The 8,899-nt window shown below is 39.2% G+C and overlaps 1 non-coding gene across 1 annotated transcript; it reads left to right on the forward strand.

Moving 5' to 3' along the window:
- The first annotated feature begins 4,484 nt into the window (after nucleotides 1-4,484).
- On the forward strand, nucleotides 4,485-4,603 carry LOC145402482 (5S ribosomal RNA). The gene has a single exon (XR_013897777.1). It is a non-coding gene; the product is annotated as a 5S ribosomal RNA (ribosomal RNA).
- The last annotated feature ends 4,296 nt before the right edge of the window (nucleotides 4,604-8,899 follow it).

Here is an 8,899-nt window from a genome sequence, read left to right on the forward strand (position 1 = left end):
CAAGTGCAGAAAATATGAAATGAACTAAAATTACGACCTTCCTCATGCGAAATGCTAAGGCTCTGAAGATTACTAAGACAGGGCTATGATTCTTGGGTGGAATGTTGCACTGGAGAACTTCCATACAGAAATTTTTCAGCATCGAAACTCACTGGCAATCGTTGACAAAGCTTGGTCCACATGGAGTTGCCATCATTGCCTATCAGTTTGTCTTGTTTATTTGTGGCAACCACTTCTACCCTTCAGAAAACAATGACCACCCTATGACCTAGTTGTGTCTGCAAGAATTTTATTGCTATGCAATTAGTAATTCTCCAGCAACGGCCACAAAAATACTTTTTTCGTACTTTTAACATTTTGAGCTGTAGAAGCATTATTAATGGGCATAGAAAGCTCTGACTTATGTAGGCATAATCTTGAGGTCATTCATTATCAGAGCTGTGCTGCCCATTTTCCTCTCCCTTCTCTTGTTTTCGAGTGGCAACCCTGCAAAAGTTAGCCTCAGTGTCCCTCTCAACCTGCACCAGTTTCCAAAAATGCCACCCCATACTTCCCCAGCGGCTCAATGGAACTGAATGAAAGTTTCCTTGCTAATAGACATTGACTAGTACTACAACTGTCTATCGTACACCTATGTGCCACATTGATCAGGTCAGGGGTCAAAGGTCATCAAATGTGAAAACGGTGAAAATAGCTAAAATCACAACTATGATTTCGCGAAAAGCTAAAGCTTTGAAGATAATTAAGCCAGGGCCATGATTCTTGGGTGGAATGTTGCACTGGAGTACCTCCACACAAAAAGGACATTTAGTGTCGAAATTCATTTCCGGTTGCAGGCAGTGCCACCTAGAAGTTGTACCTCTGGTGGGCCATTCCGCGAATTTCAAGTTCCCTAGCTCCACAGTGGGTGGATGGAATCGAATGAAACTTTGCATGCTTACAGATATTAATGAGTACTACTTAGTCCAATAAGAGCTGGCCATCGTAGCCCACCTGCTTGCTTTAACATAGCTATAAGGGCGCCTCTCATGACAGAAATTAGAAATATTCCAGGCATAGATTTCAAGGGAAGGCGTGGTGGGCCTACCCCCTCCTATTTTCGACTGACCAAGTGATTACTTAACTGAAAAAAATTATTTACCAAAATACATGCAATGTTATATTGGATATGAATTTGCTTATACTGTGTAAGTAATACTGTACTCCTGTAGTTAAAAAAAAAAAAAAGTAAACTAAACGTGTGTTCTTAATTTATTGTTTAAATGAGCGACGTGGTAATTCTGCAAGGAATTACGCCCAGCATATTCCGCAGTGCTGGATCCGGCCCTGTATTCGTCATTAATTAAGTCAGCAACCTGGAGTGAAGGCCACTTCCCGTAGAGCTTATAACGTTCTCCTACAATGTACCAGTATTGTTGCAACCGATTTGGTGGATGGGTGGGGTGCGAGTGGTCGGTGGATGAGTGCATGGTCAAAGCGGGTGGATGAGTAGGTGGATGGGAAGGATGGGTTGGTGGGTGGGTGAACAGGATGGGTGAGTAGATAGTGAGAAAACAGAGCCATGGGTGAGTGAGTTGGCAAGGTTTTGAGTTGGTGGATGGAAAGAGTGGGTATGTTAATGGTTGGATGGATGGGTGGTTAACCCCTTATGGGCGGGCAGCTTGTCAATTATACCACCATGTGGGGCGGCATATTTTTGGAAAAATAAAGTATCAAGGAATAAGCCTAAAGATGCATAAATCAATGAAAATGGATGAAAAACGAAGGCAAGAGATGTTACATGCGTGGTAATACGTCTTTGCTGGCTGTGGCAGGAGGAGGGGAGGAGTGAGGGAGGAGGGCGGGCAGGCAGCTTATCACTAGGCTCGCCTGGGGCGAGGCTAGCAAACTATTCACTTATTTGCTTTTTCTTCACCACTGAACACTATATTAATCATTTATGCTTTCTTTACACTATTCTTTGTCTTCAAAATCTTATGTATGTGTTTTTTATTTTATTTCCTAAACACTCATAACAATATACCTTACATACGTATATACTATTTTACTTGAACAAATATAACACTACAACTTATATATATATATATATATATATATATATATATATATATATATATATATATATATATATATAATTGGTCACAAGGATGTCTCATCACCAAATTTCACCAATAAATTAGGACCGAAAATGGCTGGACGTTACATAACGTCACCCGCCTGTTAGGGGTTAATGGGAAAATAGGTCCATGAGGCAAATTGATCCATAGCAGGAGTGGGACCATCGAGATTATATTTATGGGGAAATGGACCCAAGGGGGAACATAGGTCCAGTGGATATAATTAGACCCCAGAAAACAGCCAATGTATCCCTCCTGGCTGGCTTGTGACTTAGATGGGGGGAGTGTTTTTAATCTGACTGTTACTAATAGGCCCTTTTAGTGTAGTTGCACCTAACTAATCTAGCCCTACTAGGCGAAACAGTATCTACTAGCGATAAAACAGAAGCAGTAGATTTAACAAAAACCATACATAAGAAAAATCAAGATGTACGGAAGTTCAACACGCAGAAAATAAACGAAGCCTTAATCACAGGAACCAGTGCAAAGCAGCAAAGAGGAGACTGGGGATAGAGAAAAGTAAGATGTATGCTTTAAAGAAACGAAATGGAGAAACATGACATACTGTAGGAGGGAAGAAAAAAAATAATCAAAATGGTGGAAGAAATCTCTGATCATTTATACAACTTAAACAACAGACCTCACATGCAAGAAAACCCAATGTCTACAGAAATTCCAGGCATAACTATAGAAGGACAAAAACAGCTCTGAAGAGTTTGAAAAGAGGTAGAGCATAGAAGACGGCATCACATTAGATTTAATCAAAGAAGCAGGAAAAATTGCCCAGGAAAACATATCAAAACTGTTTATGAAATGTCTCGGAGAGGGAAAAGTTCCAACAGCCTTGAAAATGCAGTATATTGTAGTTTTAGTACATAAGAAAGGAAACTTGAAAGATCTCAAAAACTACCACATAGCCTGTTGTCAGTTATATACAAATTATTCACAAAGATCATCACCAGCAGAGTATCAGACGTGCAAGACTAACCAGACTAGAGAACAAGCAGGTTTTCTAAGTGGATTCTCAATAATCAACAATATACTATATATACAAGAAACTAAATAACTGAAAGTCAGATGAGTACACACCTTTCTGTATGGCGTTCAATGATTACAAAAAAAACCCTTTGACTCAGCAGAAACAACAGTGGTATGACCACAAATCGTCGACAGGGTGTAGATGAGATCTACTGTAGAATATTGCAAAACACACAGTGATGGAACAGTGACCATTAAGCTCCAAACAGGTACTGGAAAAGTATCAGTTAAAATGGTGTAAGACAGGCCGATACTGTCACACCAAAATTTTTAACGGCGTAATTAGAACAAGTATTTAGAGAGCTTAACTAAAAAGAAATAATAATAACAATTAAAATAGGAGATGAATATCTGCGTAACCTTAGGTTCACAGATGACATCGTTCTCTCTAGTGAGTCAAGTGTACAAATGAACAGTTGAAGATATAAACAGATAAAGGCTTTGTGTAGGACCTAAGAAGAATAAGTAAAAGACAAAATCAGTGTTTAATAACAAAGTTCAAAATGAGAAAATAAGAACCCACAATGAAATTGTAGAATTAGTTGATGAATTCGTATTTCTAGGGTAACTTCTACAGACAAACCCTTCATTTGAACCTGAAAGAAGTATTCATATAAAGCTGGGTTGGACAAAGTACCATATTAAAAAACACTTTAGTACTGTATTGAAAGCGAAAACATTTTCATCAGTGCGTTCGCCCCGTAATGACTTAGGCTTAGAGACATAGACAAGGACCGACCCACTGGGAACAAAGTTGAGAAACACCTGGAGAGGGATGGAAAGATCCGATGCTAGGAATCACTTTAAGAGACAGGAAAGAATCAGCTTGAATTAAAAAACGGACTAAAGCAGAGGACGTAATAAATAAAATAAAAAAGAAAAAATGGCAGCGAGCAGGAACTACTTGTAGAAGACACAACATATGGACAAATAAAGCAACAGACTTTGTAATAACTAATTCAAGAAGACCAAAAGCAAGACCAGCAACCAGGTGATATAACGAATAATTACTTCAGGATATACAGGATCCCATACAATAATAAAAGACAAAGGGATGAAGACATAAAACTCGTTACAGATCTTGGGACTCTGGACAGGAAACAAACAGCACAAGACCGGAATAAATGAACGTTTGGGAGAGGCCTATGTCCTGCAGTGGAATATTACATGTTGATTATATATATATATATATATATATATATATATATATATATATATATATATATATATATATATTTATTTATTTATACTTTACAGGGAATCTTGTGCAACCAATGATTTCGTGAAATCCCTAGGGAAACAATGAAAATAGTTTAAATTAGGATGGGTGCCAACGGCCATACCACGTTGAGTACACCGCTTCCCGTCCGATCGGCGAAGTTAAGCAACGTTGGGTCTGGTTAGTACTTGGATGGGTGACCGCCTGGGAACACCAGATGCTGTTGGCATCCCTACGTGTCAAGTGGGGTTGGTGGAGGATTAGTGCCCCTCCCTGTAAAACAATTAACTCTAAGTCCTTGGCCACCCCGTGTGGGATACATGGCGTCTGGCAATGAATGAATGAAAAAATTAAGATTAGGCTAATTTATGTTACGGTTAGGTTAGGCTAGGATAATCTAGGTTGAGTTTGGGTTAGATTAGGTAAGTTAGGTTAGGTTGGGTTCACTTATATGATGGCTTAACATAGCTCAGCATTTATCTAAATTAACCTAACTTAACCTAACCTAACCTTAGTTAACCTAAATTATTCCCAGCTTTACCCAACTGCAGTCTAAATTAACCCCCATTGCACGAATTCCCTAGAGATTTCATGAAATCACTGGTTACACAAAGTCCCTGTAACATATATGTAGAGTTTTTTGTATACTGTATATATATATATATATATATATATATATATATATATATATATATATATATATATATATACACCAAGTAATTTCTGATGAGTTTTCTGTTCTTAACACGTCTCAAACGTAACAGAGTATGCCCTTCATATCGCCCTAAGGCCACTTGCACTTGCATTTGTTGTCAAGAGCCGATTCTGGGTTGTTTGTACTGTACTAAAGATCGGTCATTTTGTGTCACTGCTTTCAAGACATCTTATATTTTCACTTAAGGAAAGAAATAACGTTGATGTCAACGTAATGTCCACACTTCCTGCCTCAGCATTTAAGTCAAACATTCTCTCATTCAGCCACATTCTTTGCAGAGGAGTGAGTTGAGAATTTTGATGACTTGAAAAGTAATACCCTCGTGTTCTATCATCCACTTTCTTTTAGTGTCTTATTTTCCTTTCATTTTCTTAGCTGTTGAATAAAATACAGTGGTTACCTTATTAGGGGTACAGAGGAAGAAGGAATGATCACCGCAGCACCACCTCCTGTCACCGCTGGCTTCGCACTACTGTTCTTTTACCATGCACCGACCACTTGTCACTTGCACACACACACACACACAAACACACACAGTCTTAAACTCTCATGATCCAAACCTCGTATGATATTCTTTGTTTACATTCTTCATTCATACAGCCACCGAACAATTCACAACAATACTAGAATAAAGAGTTCATTGATTTTAACTTGCCCCAGATTTGCGTCCTTTTCCAGATTGTTAATTTCACGTAGGTCAGTGACAGAAAAAGACAATGCTAGGACTCAACTTCCTTTCCATGGAACTTCTTCGTGACTAGCATCCTATAGTGTTTCACTCTTGTTGCATCTCAGCAATTAAGACGGAGAGATGATAATCGTTGGCCAAGTTGATGTGAACAGAATATAGCACTATGTAACTTTATAATGTAATGATATACACGGGCCTGCATATTTTCATTATCTCAAAGGATGGTGGGAAGAAAATAGACAGGTATGCCACAAGTATTCCCATTTCCAAAAGTATTAAAATTCTCCACGTCTCGCTTAACCCCTACACCGCTGGGTTGTTTTTGCGCTCCTTGCGTGTCCCGCAAGGGTATTCGCTCTCCGACTGACTTTGTAAAAATATTTGCCAAAAATCTATTAGGTCTAGAATATTGTAATTATATATGCCTATGGCGCATACCTTCAGCTTTCTCCTGGGATGTTTGTTGAGCCTTCGTCAAGTGCCGTAGGACTTGTGGAGACCTCTGAAGTTGGGTACCGAAGTGTCCACTTTACACTTCCCACACCCCGTAATATGATTACCACAGCCTGAAATTATCACTAGAAACACTATTCTATTATTTTCAAATAGTTTGGAATCCATACTCCAAAAAAAACACTGTGAAAGAAATGAATATTATGACTGCATACGAGCTTCCCACTTGCGCTAGTTCCCTGCTAGTATTCTGTCATTTATTATTCATAAAAACACTCACACTTTATATTCCTATTACTATATAACATATATATATGCAGTCTTTATCCACAAGTTTCCTTCAGTACTAGTTGTTTATTGTCACTGCAGGCATTCAATTTCTCTTTCAGTAAAATACACAGAGAGCCAAGGTTTCACTTTCATTGTCATAACTTCAAGTATTTGTACTCATATTCTTGTATTACTAATTATTTACATTTCTATTTACATTTCTATTGTATTTTCAATAATTACACTTCTACTTTACTTACACTATGTTATGCACTGTCACTTGCAGTAACTTATAAAACTATATTACACTGTTCCATCATATTTACATCCATTGCTTTCACTTGCTATTTTACACATTATTTACACATTATTTACATTTTCCACTTGCACTTTTAGAACTGCTTCAGGCTGTGGTAATCAAAAAAGCAGGTAATGCAGAGGGGAGCCTGGCACTCAGTGCACTGTCAAGAGATGTGTTTGTGCTCAGGTGTGCATCGGGTGGTAAGTACGCCCTCTGCTCAAGTCTGTCGGGAAGTCTTACAGCATGGCGCCTTGGAGCACCGCTCTCACCCTACCATATCTCTCAAGCAGCTGCTGAACACAAGTCCTGGGGATCAACCTCAGGGAGAAGGACTTGGGTGGCTTTACCTTCATCTTGTACAGGATGAAGGCGTTCAGCACTGTCATGTCAATGAGATGCAGAAAAACTTTCCTGTACCACCTAGTATTCTTCCTGAGGCAGTCGATCTCTCCAATCATCATGTCGGACTTGTCCACCAGCCGCATGTTGATATTATAGTCTATGACAGCATCAGGTTTCCTCACAGGTTCGACTGTCCTACAGTCGACCTTCCCACTGTCTTTTGTTTCCCCCTTGTGTACGGTGGTGAGCATGTGCACGACCCTCTTGTCATGACACCATATTGCCAGCATCTTCTCAGACTTGCGTAGGTGCACGTCTCCTCGCTGCGAGTTTCCTGCCTCTGGGAATTTGGGGAAGTGGGCACGATTGCTCTTCACAGTGCCACAGGAGCCAATGCCGTGCTCTGAAAGATATTTAGCAAGTTTCGGTGCTGTATAATAGTTGTCAGTATACAGCACATGATTCCCACCAAAATACCTTTCAAGCAGCACTTTCACTACACAGCCTGAGAACCCAAGGGGGGGTCTTTTGTCCAGATCGACAGTGCTGGCTGAATAGATGACGAAGTCATGGATGTATCCCGTCTTACAGTCGCACAGTACAAAGAACTTGATTCCAAAGCGATGGCGTTTGCTTGGAATGTACTGTACAAACCTGAGACATCCTCTGAACAAAACCAAGGATTCGTCTATGACAACCTTCTGAAAGGGGTGGAAGAATGGCATAAACTTATCCTTCATTCTGCTCAGAATCTCCCGGATCTTCCAGAGTGGGTCGGTTTGGGAAGGTATTTCGTTGTTGGCGAAGTGCAGGTTTCCCATGATGTTCTGGAATGATCTCTGGCCATGTACTTATTGAAGGTGGGTGAGGGTATAGTCTGACAAATCTAAACATAGGGTTTGGGTGGAGTCACCCCCTCCCTACACTATTGCCATGTTTCCTAACCCTACGATGTATAACGCCTGTGGTTTGTGTAGTAGGAATGATACATAAACATAACTCATACTAATATAACTGTAATGAAAGTGCTGACATGTATCAAGGAAGAATAAAACTATTCTGCATACTATATTATAGGATAATAGAGAAACGTGGCATAAAAATTTGGCAGTGTTGCTCTAAAAATATTCTAATTATTATTTACTTCCCCAACACTTCTAACATTGCTAATTAATTTAGCAAGTATAATTGCAAGAAAATTTGAAGGGATAAAAGTGGGAAGAGGCGATCCTTTCATAATTAAAATAAATATATCAAACAGCTCTGGGGTGGCAGCACTCACGCGACACGTGTTTGTTTGTACGCTATGGGAGGTCACCAACCCCCTACAGGATTTAGGCCTATTGGGGAAACCTCTATAAAAAAAACGCGCCGTGACTTTTACCTCAAGGGTGGTGCGGAAATAAAGTCAAAATTATAATCCATACATAAAAATGGAAGTAAAAAACCATGAATGACACATAACAAAATCTAGCGAGAGAGAGAGAGAGAGAGAGAGAGAGAGAGAGAGAGAGAGAGAAAGAGAGAGAGAAATAATAATAATAATAATAGTAATAATAATAAAACTTTATTTCCACTAAACAGTGGGTATTCTTATACATTATACAGTAGTACAGCATACAGTATGAAAGTTCTATACACAATATAATACAAGTTGATACATATGGTGGAGAATAGTGACAGAGAGGTAAATGGTTTAAAAGGTGTGGGGACACTTAGGTTAAAAATAGATCAATTAAGGGATTTAGGAACG

Source organism: Coenobita brevimanus, chromosome 57, assembly GCF_032717465.1.
Source record: "Coenobita brevimanus isolate Jiangsu-jjx chromosome 57, ASM3271746v2, whole genome shotgun sequence".
Classification (NCBI taxonomy): Eukaryota; Metazoa; Arthropoda; class Malacostraca; order Decapoda; family Coenobitidae; genus Coenobita; species Coenobita brevimanus.